The sequence below is a fragment of the Anser cygnoides genome, chromosome 1 (assembly GCF_040182565.1).
Source record: "Anser cygnoides isolate HZ-2024a breed goose chromosome 1, Taihu_goose_T2T_genome, whole genome shotgun sequence".
Classification (NCBI taxonomy): Eukaryota; Metazoa; Chordata; class Aves; order Anseriformes; family Anatidae; genus Anser; species Anser cygnoides.
In genome coordinates this window covers 145,822,063-145,841,456 of record NC_089873.1, presented here as the reverse complement: position 1 = coordinate 145,841,456, position 19,394 = coordinate 145,822,063, and positions in this window count along the sequence as shown.

The following is a 19,394-nucleotide window of genomic DNA, read 5'->3' as shown; positions in this document are numbered from 1 at the left end:
CAGCTTAGCTTAGACACTGGTACATTCTAATCATCAAGGACTTTACATGTGTCTCAGAAGGTCTTTACAGTCATGGACCTCACATTCAGGAGGGAGCGGATTTACTGTTAACTGTTCCACTGCTATTGCTTACTGGCATATCTTGCCTCATTGGTAGATGTGAGGCAGCCTTGTCTCTCTTTCTCTGAAGGATAAGCTACCTCTTAGGTGTTTTGTGGTAAACTCAAACAGTTACCACATTGCAACTGACATGTAACAAATCAATATCTTACTTTATGTAGTGGTATCCTATTCTTGTGCACATTACCAAAATTATGTTATCTGCCCTCTGTCAAGTGTGGCTCTTCCTTTCCCTTGAAAGTGACTTCAGTTTCCGCAGAAACATCGTTACTTTAATGACATATTCAAAGGATGTATCTAGTTGTCTTCATAGTGGTCTCTGTTCTTTGTTTGTTTACTCAGAATATCTCTCTCTGGAATTGAGGCATTTTTGTGTCAGTATAGAAGGGGAAAACTGGACCTATTAATTTTGTAGCAGAGCCATGGAATGCACCAGATCAAAATTACAGTGATGCTGCTATCATGTTAGGCTTACTGTATGAATAAATCATATGTCCCATTTCCAATGCTGTCAGTTAGAGACTTTTTACAAGTTCAAAGCTGACAGCAATGCCAAAAGAAAAAAAAAGTAGATGGAGGGTCAGAGCTGGCTATGTCAACAAACAGCTGGAAGCCAACTGGGCAGGAAACCTGTCTACAGTCATGCTCAGAGACTTGTGGCCATTTGTAATAGATGGTAATGGAGGTTTTCTAGCTCATTGTAATTCAATAATTTTAGCTGAATCTTGAAACAACCTTAGTACATCATGAATATACATTTTTTCCACTGAATATACATTATATTTCATTTTGATATGAGACTATATAAAGTGTACTTATATATGATGTATCACGTCTATAGCTGTGGAGGCAATCTAAATTTCAGTATCTAAAAATAAGGTGCTAGCTCATGAAGAATAATGAATAATGAAAAAAAAAATCCCAAAAAAGCCTGAAACATATCTCTCATTCTTTACATTATCTGTTCTTTTGAGGCAAGCGGCAAGCCAGGGAATGACAGGTCTGCCTGAGAGAAGAAAGGAAGACAACAGAAAGAATAGGAGTGTTAAACAGTGAAGCCCTTGGGAGTGACAAAGCTTCACAGAAAGGAGGCCAGGGAGTAGCTCCAAGTACTCTTGGGGAAGCAGTGATGAAGAAGTTGAAAATGTGAAGCTAATCCATCTAGAGAAAAATTAATCTGACACACATACGTATGCAATGTGAAGGAAAAACTTCTAGTGCAGTAATGTTCCGAGCAAAGAAGGTGTGCAGGTATGTATTTGCAAAACTATATCGCTTAGAAATAAAAGGCTAGTGGAGCATGCAGCTGAGTGGAGGGGGAAAGGGAGACTTGAGGTCATATATGAGGTGAGATGGTGAGGAGCAAGAGTTCTTTTTAGTTAAAATCATTCCAGAGGTAACAGTGACTTATTTATTGAAAAGGAGAACGGGAAGGGGAAGAGGAAGAAGATTTTCACCTTAGTTGATGATGGAGCTTAGCAAAAATACAAATAGCAAATAATTTATGGGCAAAAATGAAGAACTGGTTATTATTTTATATTAACCAATAAAATAATTTTAAAAGGAAAAACCAAATGCAATCAATATTCTGATGACTCGTGTTTAAAGGGAGAATAGTGAGTCATTCCCCATGGGGAATATAGAAAAAGAGAGTGGGAAAGCAAAGTAATAATAAAGGAACAGTATTAGAAAAAGCAATAGTCTTAAGATGTGCTTAAATAAGAAAGGTGTTGTGGAAAGTGTTGAAAGCTTAGGCTTCAAAGGATAAAACTGAAATCAGTGGCCTAGAGCTCTTTAGCCAGATACTCCCTGAATCACTGCAAACATTTGGGGGTTTAACAGGAATGAAAGGAACAACGTTTACTCTCCATTGGTGAAAGGGGCTGCTTGAGAGCTAAGGGTGACTGTCCCTCTGTGAGTTCTCGCCTTGTGTTTCTCCTCAGTCAGACCTTGACCTTACACACTGGAAGTGCAGAGCCCCTATTCTAACATGCCATCTCACATTTTGGAAAAGCCCCTTTGGCCTCACCCTCTGGCAGTGACCGGCCTTTCCTGTTGCAGAGCAGGTGACCCTGTGTTTGTAGATGGGAATGTGTTGTTGGGTGAGGGCCATGTGCTCAGAGGTCTCCTTCCCAGCTACTACGTACCATAGTGATCCCTGCAGCATCTCCCGATTTGACCAGCGAATCATATCCTCTTCTGTGGGACCTGAGGAGGCTCTGTCTTGTTTGTTGGAAAAGAATATGCTGGAGAGATCCTTGAAGATCTTCAAAAGCCACCTGGACCTGATCCTGGGCAACCTGCTCTGGGTTGCCCTGCTTGAGCAGTGGGCTGGACTAAAGGAGCTCCAGAAGTGCCTTCCAAACTCTGCTGGTCTGTGAGTCTGTGAGAGGCATGTAGCTAAGCTGGGAAAACACTGATGTGGGCAGTGTGAATCCTTTCCGAAAATAACATATGGCTTCACAAATGACCTACTTACCTGCAGGCAGGAGGGAAAAAAAAAGCACACATTTGTCAAAAGAGCTTGATGCCTTGTTCTGTGTTGATAGTATTACAGAACTTCATTTGCTGTCGGGCAATGAAATACATCCCACAGGAGACAACATCACCTCCCTTTTTTCAGAAACTCTTATACATCTATAGGGGATGGTGGCAGTGGGAGCAGAGCAGGCAGTGCCCAGCCCAGCCAGCACAAGCTGTTCCTCTCTGCTGCTGTCAAGCGAATCTGTGGCAGGAAAAGAAGTAGCAGGGTTCCACCTGCCGGACAAACAATTAAACCACTTGCTTCTGAAATAGGAACTAAGGTTCCCGTCTGCGGTTGTGTGTTTTTACCTGTGCGAGGCAGAGGGAGACCGGAGGCACAGGTCTGACTTCATTGCTGTCCATACCCAACAACAGTCGCAGCTGCGTGCTAAGGTGTTTTGATTGCTGCAATGTCTCCTCTTGCAATGATTTTCTGTTGAAGCTGATAGATTAGTATCAGAGGTTTCTATATTTCCTAATTAGCTACAGACATAAAAGCAATCAGTTTAAATCTATGTACTTCTGTAAAGCACACTGCCCTGTCTATTCCACTGCTGGCTGCTGAAATAAGTAATATTGCTCCTAAAAAACCTTATCCCCTCTGACTAAGAGGTGCTGAAAATTGCAGGGCACCATGTTTATAACTAAATAAAAAGATTGTTTCCATGTTAGTCAGAGCTTACTCAATATCTCAGCATGGAAAAATGAGACACAGTGTTTATGACTCAAATATCAAAAAAGAAGAAAAAAGAAAACCAAAAAACAAAAACCACCAGAGACTTACCCCTTTTAGAAGCTGAAACTTTGAACACTGATAACAAATTACTGCTTTTTGATCTCCTTTCAAGTGTTGCCTAAAACACCACTGCAACTGGTTGACCTTCTTGCAGTTTCTACCTGATGTGATTTGTGACCTTGCCTGTTGACACAGTTTAGAAAGCCAAGGAGCACCATTTTACATCTTTGTGATTTTATCTCAAGTTGTGTCCTTTGCCTTCGGACATCCTGGGGTAGGTATTGCCTCAACACTGAAAGTCGGAGCTGCTCCAAGCCCTGCTACAATTCTGGCAATGCCAGCTACAGGAATTTTTCACCATGCTGGGATTCTTTTGAAAGAAAGAGGGGCTAAGCATATACATATATAAAACTTTATTTAGAAACATATTATGTATACATAATACATACATTATATTGCAGTTAATAACTTTATTTCCATGGATTTTTCACCCAGTTTCTTGCCTCCTTTGGAATATTGAATTGGACAAAGGGTAGAAGATATTGGAAATGGTGTACAGATTGCTATAAAGTCATTGATTTCCTTTTTCTCTACAACATCCCTTTACACAACACACCTGTCAGCAGAACGCACCAGTAACACCAATTAGTAAGCATGTTTCTACCAAACCTTGTGCATGTCAGGAATACACAGAGCACTAAAAAGAGAAAAAAAAAGAAGAAAAAGATCACAAATGCTGGCAGATGAGTCTTCTGCTTTTATAATACCATAACAGCACCAGAAGAAAAAAGCAATACCGATCTGTGGAATGCAAATCTGCAGAAGTCAAGGGTGCCTGCAGTTTGAGTATGTAAACAGCATCTAGTTCTGTGGCAGAACTGATTAGAAGCACCACTTGTCCTCGAAAGAGCCAGCTAACATATTTTAAAATCAATCTGTATCTGAATAAATGTACAATTGAAAGGCTCATCAAATCTCCAGGCTTAAATGGGTTCTTGTTACAGGTTAACCATGATGTAAAAGTAGCATTAGACTTCCCTCATTGTGCTCTTGAGACTCACTTTCTCACCTGCTATATATCAATCACACACTTGAGCAGGGAGAGAGATGCCACCTTCTGGAACCAGTTAAGTGTTCCCTCTTGATTTCAGATTTATTATCTCAGCAAAATACTGCAATTCTGTAGGATGCAAAGATAAAACCAAACCTCCTCTGCACAGGACTGCCACGATATGATTGACAGGCATGCTCATTAGACTGAACAACTGGCAACTCAGTGCACGAAGGAAGGACCATTCCAAAATGCAAATTCAGAGCTCCCATCAGCTGGAGATCTGCAAGTCAAGTTCTTACTTTTCTGCTCCAGCAAGAACATTAACTAAGTACAAGAAGCCAGATCCTGACTTTGTGGAAAGAAAAGAATATGGACCTGGAGATTATAATGAGCATCTTTAGGTAGTAGCAGAAGAAATGCAGTTACATGTACTGTTTACCTGTGCTTTTTTGGTAGAGGCTGGAGAATGTATCATGCGCTGTACTTGTTCATCAGATATGAAGCTTTAAATTAATTTATACAACCTTCAACCTTGGCTTTAAACCAGTAGGACTGCTGTAATCTGTGTACTGATGCTGTACAGCACCAGTAGTGCTGTTTTTGGGTGCTGCTGAATGGTCATATACAAATACTGTTTGCATTTTAAAGGGAAGGCATATGACTCACCAAATGTGAATTACCAGTTTTGACATGCTGTTGCACCAGAAGATTGTGTCAGCAGGATGTAAATAATTGCATTGGCTGCTGGTCCGTGTGCTGCTACTTTCTATAATACAAAATTAATTGAGATGCAGCTGACAGAGGGACCTGAATCTAAACATCCTCCAGGAACTCTTCAGAGTGGAATAACCACATCCCATTTACTAGTCAGATTTAATACAGGACTGACAGCAGCTGCCTAGATGCTATCTCCAGAATTTATTAATTCATCCATCTTTCTTTAAGTTTTGTTAGGAGAACTAACCACTGAGCGATTTTTCTTTTTTCTTTCTTTTCTTTTTTTTTTTTTTAAAGTATCCAAAGCCTTGCAGCTGCCAGGAAAAGCCTCGTAACCCGTGTTTCTGTGAACAGAAAGAGTGCGGGAAGAGCAGAAAGAGTGCGGGAAGAGCCAAAGGTTTTGCGCTGCTTCCTCCGAGGAAGAGTCCGGCCGCCGGCGCTCCGCTAGGGGGAGGCAGAGGAGCGGCGCTGGGACACGGAGCATCCCGCGGGGCCGGCGCTTCGCCAGCCCGGCTTTGCTTTTCCCCACTTTCCGCCCCACTGGAAGCAGTGCCCGACAGCCTTTCTCTGGGAGGGATGCCCTCTTGGTAACCGGCTTGCTAAACTCTCCCTTTTTACCTTTCGCAAGGGCCGTTGAAAGAGACGCAGAGGTGGCTCCTGCCAAAGTGTTTGGGATGCGGTCAGAATATACAAAACACAGCGCCGCTGCCTATGGTATATGAATCCTTTTGGTAGGCTGGCAGCGAGCCAGGTGCTGGGATAATTTCCCCCTTATTCCTGCTAGGGAATGTATGACTGGGCATTTGTATGGTGCTCGTGAAAGGAGAAAGTTTCTCTTCAGGCCAGGCAGGGAGCTGGCATCTGCAGTTTGCATTTCCTTGTGTTGTTTTGCCAATGCCATCAATCTACACCACCCTTTATAAGGGGGAGAGGCAATGTGAGAACAGTAGAGTTGCTACCTTAAATCAAAATAAACAAACAACGACAGATTAAGCTGGCAGCACAAGCCCCATTTGTTCCAGCCATGGGGTAACAACTGTCTCTTCAGACTGCCCTGCCCAAAGGGGTCTGGGTGAAGAAGGATGTGTGGATTTATGGAGGGGGTCCTGGCTTCTGAATAACACCCCTGTTCAGAGAGTGGGAGAGTAGAGGAGTCTAGCACAGATGGCCAAGAGGAGTGCTGATAGGGAAAATCTGTTCCGCCACCCCCGGACATGAGGGCAGCTCCCCCATGGGAAGTGCTGTGCGGTCCTCTGGGCAAGGCATGCAGATGGAGCAATGGTTCTGGGGTGTGTGGAAAGGGGGTCAGGAGAGAGGGCAGTCAGAGGGGGAAACGAGGGGGCACACAGTGCTCTTTGGGGAAGGAGAAAATGAGGCAATATAAACCTGACCTACAAGGGAAGGGAGAAAATAAGGCAATATCAAACTGACCTACAAGGGAAAGGAGCAATCAAATGTGTCATTGCAACTGGGAGCAGTGAGACATTTCTTTTTATTCTTTTTTTTTTTTTTTTTCAAATTACAGAACAATCAGTATTTCATTCCATTTCGAAATGGAAAGCCGTTCCTTATTCATTAAAAATGTACGTTCCATAAAATATGGATCAGCAGCAGGCCCCTCTGGTGAACAGTGAGCTACAGTCCTCCCAGTTTGAACTAAATTATTTGTGTTGGTTTTACGATCTGGAATGCAAAGTCGTGTGCTCTGGTGCTTCTTTCTGAAGTTTTAAAGCAATTTTATTATAATACTTGCAGCTTTTTAATGTCTGAACAAAGTAATACATTCAGGGGTTATGAGACGAAAAGAGGAAAGGAGACCTGAAAAGCACTGCTTATAATGGAAAATAATATTAAAAAAGCCATAAAACATTCTTGTGTTGAGGGAGGGGGAGAGGGAAGCGGGATTTAGTAATGGAACCTCAAAGTACAATCTCTTCAAATTTTAAGTGCTTTGTACTGAATAATTTGACTTGAATCTGAACCTACAGCTATAATTACAGGTCAGGTCTGAAACATGAATGGCCTTGTTGCCTTGTACAGATACAGACAACTTTGCCTAAGGATCTTCATTTCAAACACAATCTCAGTTCAGCACGGTCATGTAATGAAACTCTACTGATCTTACATGACATGCGTCATTAGTTATAGCCGTGAAAGAAAGTCAGAAGAACATGGAGAAATGGTTTGTTTTGTCACTACACAACAGAATCAAGCCCTGTCCTGACTTGATCTTGGATTTGAACTTAAAACATTTATCCTGTAAATTTGCCCAAAAACAAATGTAGAAAAGCTCTTAGGTTGTCCTGAATTGAAAGCAACTATAATCTCTGAATCTTAAATTAGAACTAAGATGCAAAAGATGCACATTTTGCTTTTCCTTTTAAACAGTTTTACTACACAGAAGTGTGCAAAATCTCCATTTCTTCATTGCAGGGGTTCTAACATAGAAATCTCACTTTTACTCATTTATTTAAAACGTGTTGGTTTCTTTTCTGTTTCCTGCAAAAACTGAAAAGACATTGAAAAAAACTCCCTTCTCTTCTAATTAATGAATGCACAAGCTTGAAATCCATCTGAAGATTAAGGGCACTGTCTTCTGTATGTAGTCACACTAAATTAAATGTTATTTATAATTTGTAGGAATGCTGAGTAGGAGCATATATAAGCTGCAATATATAAGTTTTCATCCATTATTTTAATGAATATACTCATTCCCTAAATCTTACGCATATTTATTTCCGTGTTGGAAGAGTACTCTGTACAGATTTTTCAGAGTTTAATGCTAAACCTCCTTAAACTTCTCTGAACTAAATTCGTTTGAGATGCACTAAAAATTACCCCATTCTTCTGGGTACTACATTACTACTGTAAGTTCTTACCAAGCATATTCATAAATATTGTGGTGCAAAATGTACATTATATAGAATTATTCACCAACCAGACATATATGCATTTATTCTTAAAGCCTGAGCTGTGTCACACTGAACACCCTTTCTCCAGATGAAAATTCATGAAATGTCCTTGAACTTCAGGGCTGGTCATTGGTGCCTGCTACAGCTGCCACTGAAGTCAGTGTGAGTGCTTTTATTGATTTCAGGGAGAGTTGGCTTTGCTTTTTGCAGCAAATACTATGGCTCTTAGTAAAGGAAGACACCCACCAGACACCTGGCAGAGCTGCTCCTGAGCAACGATGGCAGATTCAGACCCACAGCCCTTTGACCACCTTGGTTGGACTTTGATGTCTTTTTTTTTTTTTTTTTTTTTGCTATCGTGACATGAGGATGTGATACATCCTGAAGATATATCACAAGATAACTGTGTTGTTTTAAGGAATCTGTCTCAAAATCAAAATCTGAAAATTGCTTATTTGAATAAGCAAAGTATAATTCAAAACCTCTGGCAGATCCCTGAAGATATTGAGGAAAGCAAACCTTCTATTAAACTCATCCCTTTGAATGTCACAGACATCTGAGCACAACCTGTCTCATATTTTCAGTATAAATTGTAAGTCCAATAATTGTGCTCTATGACACACAGCTATAACTTTGTCTTTTAATATTTGAGCCATTGACTCTGTGATCATTAGAGCTTCATAGACATAATATGCTTAGCATAAAGCAATTTTTGTAAACAATCTACTTTCAATAGGCAAAGCTGCTAGTCTCTCAACAAGAATAGTTATGGTTTCAACTTTGCTCCATTCACAGGAATCTGTAAGTTCTCTTTTCAGAATAACACCTTTTACACAGTATGCCTAATTTTTACTGCCACAGACTTCTGTTGCTGTCTCTTTGAAATGCCTCTCATTTACACATTTAATCTTCTTTTCAAGGGTTTAACACTTGGCTGTATACATTCACAGCTGTGACAAATTTCACCTCTAAGTCTTAGAGCTTTTTTTTTTCACTGGTATTTCACAGAAATCTGTACGGTTGTCCTTAACTTGAAGGAGTGCAGAAGCAGCAGCTTATGAAATCCAGATATTTCTCTGCATTTCTGCAGCCCACAACAGACGCCTAGGTGATTACAGTCAGAACCTCTTCCAAGTGAAGGCACAGAGACAGAAATCGCAGTGGTAGTGTTTTCAAGGTCCCTGCCAGCCCACTGAAATCCACGGGAGCTGAGGTTGCTTCATACTTCTGATGGTGGGGAGGGGAATATTCTGCCACTTTTCCCACTTTTCCCACACTGGCTGTGTGTGCAATGACAGTCCTCTAAACCCAGACCTTGGAAAAGGCAGAGCCTGCCTATCCCTTTCTTATGGTGACTGGGGAAATATGTAGCTATTAAATCACTGTGAAAGAAAATGTTCTTTGCTCCTATAAGCATCTCAACTCCTTGTGGTAACTTTCTGTGTGAACCCCAGTTTGTCACATGGAGTCCCTGGCCATGATGGATGGTTTGAGCGTGGGATGACAGTGAAGGCCTTGGGCATGAGCTGTAAACAGAGTCTGCCCAACTATAAACACCTCTGTGATGGAAAATTATTTGCTGTTGAAGAAGTGCAACATTGAGAGCTGAGGAGAAATTGCTGTAAGTATAACAAAGAAGAGAAGCAACAACAAAGCACAAAAACAAGCCTAGCTGATCAGCAGGGTATGGCTGCTGAAGCCTGGGAAAACAATGCACAGTGTTTTGCCCGGGGTGGAGGCCAAGGCCTTTAAGGCATTGAGAAAAATGGAAACATCTTGTAAAAGCTTGAGATCCTGCATTTGGGGAGGGGAGTGGGGTTGGTGTCAGGTGAGCCTCTGAGTGCCTCGAGCCCTTGCAGGGACCCCGCTTCTTTCTGCTCCAGCATCTTGACACCTGATGCACCTTTCTGACCCACCAGCCAATCTCCCAGTTGTGCTGATGGCCGTGGGTGCCTGAGCATGTGCTTTCTCCCACCTGATCTGCACTCTTGTTTCTAATGTTTGAAGCCCTCCATAAAGGCTGACTGCATGATAAGTAATTTTGGACTAATTATAGTTTTGGCCAGCAGCAGCAGTGTCCTGCTGAAATTATAACTGGTTAGTGCGAGGTGGGGTAAATAACCGGTTCTGCTGGGTGAGTCTAAACCACTCCCAGCACTCTCTTCTACCTCATTTGTGATGAGTCTTACCACCTTTCATCCATAGCTCTTTGCAAAAATGTCTGTCATCCACCTCTGACGGGTTGAGGAAATGAAGATGTAGAAACAGTAAGGCACATGAAGGTACCTACATGTCACTGCACTCAGCTGGAACTGTATGCTGCAAAGCAAAGAGTATTTGTCTGTTTGTGGGTCTATCTAAATGGCATACAAAGGATTAACGTGAAGTAATTACGGATCTGGAGGCAGACTTAGGACTTTGCAACTGAGCACTGTGGCTCAAGCACATACAGGAGACTAAGTGGTAGGTGGATGACAATGTGTTTAAATGGAATTTCCACCTTCATAATACCTATATAATTGTCCTGTTGAGATTTTAATGGCAGAAAATTGACACTGAGGTATGAGCAAACAGGAAAAAAAATGTGCTTATGACTGAAAAATGATTGGATAAAAAGATCTAAGCAGCTGAATCCAGCATGAACAACTATTTTGTGTGTGTTGACTGTATTTAAACCTCCTCTAGGTTATAAACAGTTGCTGGAATAGGTGTACATATGCAATGGAGAAATTAATTATAGGATTGGGCACCTGAGGAATGCAAAACAGATATAGGCCAATCTGTCTGAAATCCAGATGGTAAAGGGTCAGGTCCCAGGATCTTGTTCCCATAGACTTGTCCCAGTGCTTCACACCTTTCACTATTTGCTGCTTCAGGAAGGAAAACAGGCTGGGATGCTCTGGGGAGAAGGATGTAGTGATCTGCTTACACTACTACAGAGCAGCTGCGCCCCTTAATTCAGAGCCTGTCCTGTCCAGACTAAATCCTGAGGGAGAGCTAACCTCAGGATAACTGTGTATAACCTTAGCTGTACACAGTTATACACTCAGTTTTTTAGAGCTGCTCAGTTATTACCTACTTGTCAAAAAAGATGGGAACCCAGATGAGCTAGGTCCATACTTTGGTTCAGAAGCGAACCAGTCTCAGGGCTCATTTCCTGGAATTTCCTCATCTTTCTCATCATTTTGGTGAATAATTTCACAAAAGTTTTGGGTTGCCAGCATACATAGTATTGATATCCTTCAATAATTGGATCATACCTGCCTCATTCACTGTGTTGGTGATGTAAAGCACTGGGATTGTTGATATAAGAAAAATAAAAACAAATTGCCCCTAGTATGAAACTTGGAATGGCAACTGTAGCAGCAGATATCCTGACAGTGTGACTACCTTAAAAAATAGAGATGCTTAGAAAAACAAAACCACAGTAGCATAAGTACACAAAAGAATCTTTAACAAATAGGTTCGGTGCTGAGGTCAGTGGGAGCAGCCAGAGAACAGCACCTACACACACACAAACACACAAAAAGTCACTCCGTATGTTTTCAATTGGAGGCCAGTACATAAAAGAGTGGAATGTGAATCTTCCTAATGCTTAAAGAATACAGAAAGAGTGGTGCTTACTAATTATCTTTTAAATTGGCTAATATGTCACCTGATGAGTATGTGCCTCTGCTGGGCCATCTGGGAGCTTAGTAGCTGCATGAGACATTAGGTTACATTACAAAACATGTAGGAATTCATTATCTGGGGCAATTCTCTACCAGCCATCGAGCTATTCCCCTTACTTGGAGCCAATGATTTTACTTTCCCATGAAACCTACTCTGTATTCACTCCCTAAAATAAGTACTAATTAGCTAAAGATAAGAGTCAAATAAACCACTTTAATTGGGAAACAGAAATTGGCAGTTAAACATAAAAGTGTGTATGTAAATATGCTGATTATCCTTAGCGTTTGATAAATTATCTCTTTTCTGTGTAGAACACAGGTATTTGTTCCTCTCAAACCGTGAGAACATTGCTATCATCTCAGTGTCTTAATTACATAAATTGAAAGGAAGTCCCAAATAAAGAAATTAACTCTATTTTGCCTATCTGGGAGATGCTAGTCTTTGTCTTTTTGCCCTAGTAATATGCTTCTTTAGGTACCTCTAGTCAAAAAGTGAAAAGCATTCTACCTTTCATTCTTCCTTCATGTTGTGAATTACATGTAATTTTTTATTTTTATTTTTTCACTGAGACAGTGTGAGAAACATTGACACGACTTTATTTAAAGGCTTCACTTTAAGTTTCTTGCTTTGAGTTTTATATTGTACCTTGTGCATTTCAAATTCCGATGTACTAGTTCAAATAGAGCTTTGCAATCACATTAAGCTGAGAGCTGCAAAATTATTTAAACCGACAATTTCGGTAATTTTGTGTCAAAATCTTCAGGACAATGTATATGTTCTTGTGCAATGTCTCAGCTCTGGGATCAGTCTCTAATGGAAAAGCCTTCTACCAGAACATTTTCAGCCACCTCGACACTCCAATCTTACAAGGTCATTCACCGTGAAGCAGCAAGGTCATAGAGTAATTATCCTCTCTAGACACCTTGGTTTTATTAGCATGAGTGGAGTTATTACTGAGATGCTCTTCTCTATTTTGTCACAGAATTAACATATGTAAATATGACAGTAGGTTACGTCTACTTGGACTGAGCTTAATCTGATTCAGGGCCTGATTTTGAGGTCTTTGAACATGCATTAAAATTTAAATAGCACAGAATTGTCACAGCTGAACAGGTATTTTACTGTTTGCAGAACTGGTGCCATTCACAAAGCTAGTAATACTGCATTTTTGTGGAACTAGCATGGGATCAGCACAGAGCATCTAGGTTTCTTGATGGGGAAAAAAAGGTTACCTCAAACTTCAGAATACGAGTTTTGTTTAACTGTTTATTTTGAAAGGGGAAATCCAAAGCATTTTCTGAAAGAAATGATGCAAATTCGTTACAGAATAAGTGACAGTTATCTCAAATTATACCTATGAGCTTAGGACCAGATGACTACCAAGACTACTTTAATTTGAGTGAATGGCTGGTGACCTCCTGTCTGTCTTGCAATAACCTGAAAGGCTGTAGAGATCTCTTAGGACCTCCATATCCCCCATTTGGGATAGACTTTGGAATATTCAAAGACCTCATTGGAAGAGTCCCATGGAATACAGCCCTGGAGGGAGGAGGGGTCCAGGAGAGCTAGGTAGATAAACAAGGAAATCCTGATGAAACTTAGACGTAAAAATGAAGTGTACAAGAGGTGGAAGCAGGGACAAGAGAGCCAGGAGACATAGGAACACAGTCTGAATGGGATGGGGGCTGATCTTGATTATACCAAATCTAAGCTGGCCTTGAGCCCCTGCAGCCAAACCACCAGGAGGAGGGATGCTCCCAGGGTCCTGACACAGGGATGGGGTTTGGAAAGCCATGTCTAGGCAGCTTTTGAAGATCTCCAAGGAGGGAGACTCCAAGGTGGGAGACATTGTGCCTGCACCAGCTTGCAGAGCAGCTGCAGTCCTTGGGACATGTGCTCATAACTGCCCCTAGAAAAATATCCATTAGAAACTGTAGAAAACGGAGTATAAAATTTAGACATTTTTTTTTTTTCTCCCCAGAATACCAGCTGCCTAAGAGGTTAAAAATACTTGGAAAGTTAAATACCCTGCAGTGTATATTTTGTGGTGAGGAAACACTGCTGGAATGAATGTGGCTATATTTTCAACTATGTAAACTGTTTTCCATAGATTTGCACCATTATCTGGGGTCTACACTCCTGTTTCCAGTTATGGCTCTTTATTTTTCCTCATTCCACTGAGGGAAATGTGTTCCTAACATCAATGTCACAAATACAGTTGATTAAATGTTCCAAAATCTGGTGTCAATTAAAAGAGGAAAAAATAAAAAAGAAAGAAAAAAAAAACACACCACAGAATGGATTAAAAAGGAACCTTCTGTTTTTGAGCCAGCTAGAGAACTGATTAAAAAAGAAGGGAGATAATGTTTGAACAGACTATGTTTTTCAGCTTACTCTGCTCTGGACATCAATGACTAAATAAGGTACCACAGATATCAATTGTTCACAGTCATTAACATATTGACCCCTTCTGCTTCCCAGAGAATGTCTGAAGCAACGTGATTGCAGCAGCAGGGTTTCTGCAGTCTATAGCCCCAATCAAGAGAGAGAGGCCAACAAGATGTTATTGCTAGTGCTAATGTGAAGGCAAAATTCCTACCGGCTGAGTTAATTGGACTATCAACTGATTTATCAAATCCATCTGGTACCTGTTCCTATCTCAAATCCTACCACCTTTGCACCAAAAATTATCCAACTTTTCTGCAGGCAAAGACACTTGCAACAAGGAGAAACTCAATTGTTGGAAGAGGTGGATGAAACTGCAAATACTACTAGCACCCTTGCACAAAATGTGACCAGTTCACACACTCTCTCAGAGATTAAAATAAATAAATAAATTAAAGTCTATCTGCAGAGTGGCTCTGAATCCTACCTCCTATCGCTAGGAAAAGTTCCCATACAACTGTGCAAAAACATGCCAGTGACACAGTGTGGCAATGCAGAGTGAAGGGGTACATAAAATTTTCATCATTCTTTGATGGAAAAAGTGATCAATGAAGAGGAGGATCTGAGGCTGTCCTCAGCCCGTTGACGTTACAAACCTGTTCCTGGTGGGTGGCCCCAGGCTCTTGAGCAGGCAGTGAGGAACACCCCTTCTGCTGGAGGCAGGCAGCTAGGAACACCTCCCTTTCGTGCCTGAAAAAGCTCATAGAGAACTGTCTTTAATAGGTCTCAGCTTTTACTTGCGTCCAGGACCCCTTAGCATCAGGCTTCATGTATGGGCATAGCACAAAGCCAATTAATGATCTCCTCGGGGCCACGGTCACAGCGTGAGCATTCACACTTACATTTTTAGAGCACACAGCCAGAGACGATCACAAAGTACTGAGCAGGCAGTGTGGACCGACGTGCACCTAGCTGGCAATAAGGCATTTGGATTTCTGTTACCTTGTGGCGGGGTGTTTACTTCCTGGGGATGTTTTAAAAGTTTTTTTTTTTTCTTTTTTTCTTTTTCCTGTACTCCCCACCTCCCCCTTCCCCACTTAAATGCATTTTCCCTCATGTCAGAATTGATTTTTGGTCCTGGAAAGGTGAAGGTGTCTATTAAGCAGAAGCATGCTGGCTGCAGGCTAAGGGGCAGCATGCTCTGGGGAGCTGCAGGCACAGCATGGCACTTCATTGCTTTGCTACTCTGTTGCTTTGTCATGAAAGCAAAGCCTAATTCAAGATAGCTAGTCTTTAATGAATAAAGCTCTCTGTAATTTCCAGCTGTGGCCATGTAATCAGCGTTCATATGCATGAAAAGGATTTTTTGTGCCCATATTTCATTTTGATGTGCATCTGTGCCCATTTTTTTGCCCCTCTTCTGATTGGATTGACAGTTTTCATCTTTATTAGTTCTGCTTTTCAATTCTGTCTTATCGTTTCTGTTAGAAAACAGAAAGCCTCAAGTAGATTGCACTATATAATAGTTTATTAGAGTGTTCCTCTGACCTTGATCATTTGAATTAATTAAATACTGTTTGTTTTTGCTTGCTATTTTCCAAATCACTTTGTTGTAGTACACCACATCTTTTCTATCCTGTTATTTTTGGTCACTCTCTCCACAGCACCACTGTGCCACTGCAACACACTTTTTAATTAGTTTCACCACAGTCATCAGCTTTGTGATTATCTCTGCATCTTGAACACCTGGTCTGACTTTAGAAATGACTTGCCATCTGGTCAAATACTGGGTAATTATAACAATTTAATGGCAGGATAAAATAGTGTTGGTTAAGAGGCTTGATTGTTCCCTCCATTCCTTTCCCTCATGCAGTTTGGTTGCATTACTTCAAATTAAATTAAAATCCCATCATCAAGTTATCGCTCTTGGGTTTGGTCTTTTTTTTTTTTTCTTTTTCTTTTTTTCGTTCTTCATTCACAATAATAAACATCTCCTGGAGTTAGTTTAGTTTTAGACTCTCCAGACATTATGTCTCTGAAAGCTGCATGAATTACTATGTTAGATTCACTGATATGATACTTATTCTATAACTTCCATTGCATATCAATAAATGAAGCAGTAAATGGGTCTTGTCTGGCAAGTAAATGCTGAGACAACTGCAGGGGAGCCATTTGTCAGGAACACACACAAATGGAATCTCACTAATGTGCTACAAAATGTTTTTTTTCTGTACAGTTTAATACTACTATATGCAGAGACTTGGCAGCTGATATGCTGCACCGTACTATAAATAAGCTGATTCTCGTGAAAAAGTCAGTGGATCGGATAATGAACTTCATGCAGTCTGGTCATCTGATGATTGGCTCATTTTATGACACTTGGGTGAATAAGTTTTTTTGCCCATTTGATATTGGCCGAGAAAAGTATTTTTGAAGCAACTTCTCAAGCTTTTTTAGCATACTAATAGCAGCTGACTTGGAAAAGGAAATAGATGTGGTTCATATAAATTGTTTTTACATTATGCAAAGGAAAAATGCTATCTAGATTTTTTTTTTTAATATTGAATTCCTTTCAGCATTTGCAGTTTTCTGAAGTGTGTTGTTGTAATTATACAGATTGCATAATTACAGTAACAAATGTGCAATAACGTATCTTTCTGTTGGGGAGGGAATGAGAAGAACCTTTTTGGAACTTTTTTTTTTTTTTTTCCTTTCAGCTGCTATTGGCAACAAAAAGCATCTATTTAATTTTCTAGGGATTTTTTTTTTTTATGCATTCCAGTGAGTATTATATTGATTTTTTATCCAGATCCCTCGGAAACTAAACACTTTTGTCATGTAATACTTCCTCTTAGTGAACACCAAGTTTAGTCTATAAAAGCACCAAGTCTATAAAACAAAGAAAACACTGTTGGAGGTGAAGAATGGAAAGGGACATGGAATAAATCTGGAAAGCCAAAGATAATCAACACTGTTGTGCATGTATCAAATAAAAATGCCCTTGTTATATCCAACACATACAGGATGTGACAAGACAGTCTGAAACATCATCCTCATCCACCAGTGAGGAAACTGCACTGCCACTCACTGTGGCTGCAGTCACTAATGAGGGTCTGGAGTTCAGGTTTGGCCTGGACACTGCAATTCCCATCCTCTTTGCAAGCTGGGCTGCTTCTTCACCTCTCCTACTAAGGACACTCCCCTCTGCTACAGTGTGGGGAAAGTGTGCAGACAGTCCCCAGGGTGCTGCTCTCTGCAGCATCAGCAAAATGGTCCCCATGATTTTGTCCGTCTGAAAACTGCTTCAGCTGCTCCTTGCAAATACCTCTCTGTACCACCTCTGTATTTTGCAGAGGAGCCCATCTGTGGAGAGTTGTCTGAACCCTGAAAGACAAGCTGCCTCCCTACTGTGCTCATTTTGCTTTGTGCTACTTACTGTACCTGCTGGCCACAGCAATGACTCCTCATCCTAGGCATGTTTGCTGCAAAGTCTTGGGTGTGCCCCTCTCCTTTACTTTGCCAGAGAGATATTTTTATCTAAATTCTTAAAACCCAATAACAGCTAGATGAAAATACCACTGAACACATCAGAGAGATCCATTTGAGACCTGGTGCATGCAACAGATGGTGACAGAATATCAGCCTCTCCACGAGCCCAACGCGCTTTTCCCTGCTCACCCAAAGGTGTCAAACTCCTCACTCTCCAGAGCCTCAGGGCTTCCGTTAGTAAAAATAAAAGCCCTTGAAAGCCTTACAGAACTAAATGTACATCATCAGTACAACCTTGACTTTTCAGAAGAGGAAAATTATTTTTGCAATAAATTGTATAACCAATCAGAACCCACACCATTCTCCTTTAATCAGAATATTCAGGGAAACAGGAGGTGTAGCTAAAGTTTCTTCATCAGGACCATGCCACTGTGCATAAGCACTCTAATGGGTAAATTTAGGTCTTAACTCTGCAATCAGTTCCACTTGGATAAGCTCTTGCACAGACCCACACTGGTGTCTGATTGCAGAACCGGGGTCACAGCAATTCAGCGCGCTGTGGCCCCAGGTTCCTCGCAACATAGTCCTGAATGACAAATACCTAAATCTTCATCTGGTGATTGATTTATATTATCTAGGAAGTCTGAGAGACGAAATCCCAAGGTTAAATCAAGGTAATTGTCACTGTTTTGCAGAAAGATGTGGTAGCAAGATTTTTTTATTATTATTATTAATTTTAAATATACATTTACTTCATAAACAAAACACTTTCTGCTGTGAAATAATAGACTAGTCTGTTTCATATAGGTAACTGTATCTACATTTTAAAGGTGAAGCAGTGACAAGTGCTTCCTGCCATCAGTGCATGTTTTGGAGTGGTGTGAAATGTGCTGCAGAGTGGAGCAACCCTCCCTTACACGCACACTCTTCTAGTTCCACAGCATCCACAGCCCGCTTCTTTCTCCTCTTGGATTTCCCCAGCTGGTGTGGTTATGTTAGTTACAAACCAAACTACAGCAGCCAGCTAGATCTGGATTAAAAATCACCAAGCTAAAAAGCCTGGTTATTTTCATCCAGATCGGATCCCTGTGCTGGTGCCCTGCCTTGATCTTGAAGAAGGAAGGTCAGAGGGTGAGGGCAGGGAGAAAGGAGGAAGGAGAGCACTCCCTTCGACTGCTCAGCTGCCTGAAGTAGGTCATGGGCATGGCAGGTGCTTTGGATATTCACAGCAAACACGGCCAACCCAAGCCTTCCAAAGGCACTTGTTTCTCCTCACTGGTGAAGGATGTCCCAGCCCTGTGATGCTGCTTTCAGCAGGGATCTGTACTGAGGTTCCACGTAGGTGCTTCTCCTGAGCAAATTGTTTCCCTGTTGGTACAAATTTGTCAGTACAGTTTTGGTAGGCATCATTAAATAGGGGGCTTCTATAAACACGTGCAAAAGTCCTACTGATTGAAACAGGGACAGGAGGTCACTTGGGATAAAAATGAATATAATTTACAGAGGTGGCTTTAACCACCTCTGTACCACCACCATTTTATAATATGAAATACATTCAGGGTAAGGGGCAAGTGATCAGAGGTGGTCTCAGTGTTGAAGAAAGTAACTGCTGAGATGGACCTTCAAGAAACTCAGGGGAAAACTTTTATTCATAACTCTGTTGAAATTTTGCTCCTATCAGTTTGTGTGCATGTGAGTAATTTTATTTCCCATAGCTTTCATGTCATTTCCTATTACCTAGAATATATTTTCCAAACTCACAAATTTGAAGCCACTAAATCTAATT